The sequence below is a fragment of the Calidris pugnax genome, unplaced genomic scaffold (genome assembly GCF_001431845.1).
Source record: "Calidris pugnax isolate Ruff unplaced genomic scaffold, ASM143184v1 scaffold219, whole genome shotgun sequence".
NCBI lineage: Eukaryota > Metazoa > Chordata > Aves > Charadriiformes > Scolopacidae > Calidris > Calidris pugnax.
Window position 1 is genome coordinate 1,670,318 of NW_015094507.1, and position 2,033 is coordinate 1,672,350.

The following is a 2,033-nucleotide window of genomic DNA, read 5'->3' on the forward strand; positions in this document are numbered from 1 at the left end:
CCCCCTCAGCCAATGGGAGCGCCCGTCTCCACGTCATCGCCGGTACTCTTCGGCAGCCAATGGGAGCAGAGCCCCCGAGCACCCCCCCCTCCTTCGGCGCCGCCGCAGTGGCTCGGAGCCGCCCGGCGGGGTGAAGCCACGCCCCCATGTCAGACCACGCCCCTCGGTCATCGGAGGTCACGCCCCCTCGGGCTCCGGCCCTGAGCGGGATTGGAGACCCGGGTTCGAGACCCGGGATGGGGGGACCTGGATCCGGGACCAGCTTGGGGTTGAGTAAATCAGCCTCCTGGGGGTAAAGCACCCCCCAGGAGTGACTGTACCCCCTGGAGTAGCGTCCCCTCCCTCGAGGAGCTGGTTTGCGACTTCAGGGTGTTTGTGTCTCTTCCACACGCAGATCTGTTCCTGGGTGGGGTGGGAAAACCATCTAGAAATGGGACTTCACGACCACCGGCCAAACAGAGTTCAGCATCCTACAAAGGGCAACTCAAAGGAGGAGGAGGTCCCCCAAGACCTTCATCCCCAGCAGCAGAGCCAGGTAGTGCCCCGACGGTTGGGCAGCCTTGGGGGTTGAGTCCTCTCTTCCTCTGGGGTTCGTACCCAGCCTGACCCTCCTTTGGTGGATGGAGCAGCCACACGTGCCCACCTCCTGTAGAAAACACAAGGCTGATTGTGGTCTTTGTCTGCCCTATTAATCACAGAATGCCATGGGGTTGGAAGGGGACAATCTGGAGATCGTCTAGACCAACCCCCTGCCAGGGCAGGTCCACCCAGAGCAGGTTGCACAGGAACGTGTCCAGGTGGGGTTTGAATGTCTCCAGAGAAGAAGACTCCACCACCTCCCTGGGCAGCCTCTTCCAGGGCTCTGCCACCCCCAAAGTGAAGAAGTTCCTCCTCACGTTTATGTGGAACTTCTTATCTTCAAGTTTGTGCCCGTTGCCTCTTGTTCCTGTCACTGGGCACCACTGAAACAAAGACTGGCTCCAAAGAAAGGTAAAGTGGCCAATGGGATGCTGGGCTGCATAGGGAAGAGTGTGGCCAGGAGGTGGAGGGAGGTCATTCTCCCCCTCTGCTCTGCACTGGGGAGGCCACAACTGGAATACTGCGTCCAGTTCTGGGCTCCCCTGTTCAAGAGAGACAGGGAACTGCTGGAGAGAGTCCAGCGTAGGGCAACAAAGATGATGGAGGGATTGGAGCATCTCCCTGATGAGGAAAGGCTGAGAGAGCTGGGGCTCTTTAGCCTGGAGAAGAGAAGGCTGAGGGGAGATCTTATTAATGCTGACAAGTACCTAAAGGGTGGGTTGAAGGAGGATGGAGCCGGACTCATTTCAGTGGTTCCCAGTGACAGGACGAGGGGCAACGGGTACAAGCTGGACCATGGGAAGTTCCACTCCAATGTGAGGAAGAACTTCTTTGGGGTGAGGGTGGCAGAGCCCTGGAAGAGGCTGCCCAGGGAGGGTGTGGAGTCCCCTTCTCCGGAGATCTTCAAGCCCCACCTGGATGCTCCTGAGTGATGTGCTCTGGGCAACCCTGCTTTGGCAGGGGAGTTGGACTGGAAGATCTCTAGAAGGTCCCTTCCAGCTCCGACAATTCCATGATTCCGTGATCTTCTCTCTAGAGAAGCAGAGTGGGGGTATCTCTTTCCTGGGCTGCTCTGAGAAGCCGTAACACCGTGGTGTAAGGTGGTCGGGTGCCCTCGGAAGAACTCACAGCCCAGAAAGAAAAAGCAGACATCATCTCCATTCCCGCGTAATATTTTCTATATTTGGGGTTTCTTTGATGAATGGTACAGCAGGGCTTCCACATCCATCCCCCCGCCTCAGGGGCAGGCTTTTGGGATTCGGCTTTTTTTTTCTTTTTTTTTTAGTTGGAATTCACGCAGGCAAAGCCCTTGTGAAAGAAAAAATAGAAAAAAAAAAAAGAAGCTGTTTATTGCTTATTCTCCAGGGAGCCAGTTGCCTGCCAGTCGAGGCCGTGCTGTTTTCAGGCGAATCGAAAGGGCTGAAGAAAACACGGATGGGTCATGATTCATAACA

At 56.3% G+C, this 2,033-nt stretch overlaps 1 protein-coding gene across 1 annotated transcript in view; it reads right to left on the reverse strand.

The window, feature by feature from the left end:
• LOC106901569 (centrosomal protein of 68 kDa-like) overlaps positions 1–2,033 on the reverse strand; it is a 20,391-nt gene that overhangs the window by 12,480 nt on the left and 5,878 nt on the right. The window lies entirely within an intron of this gene.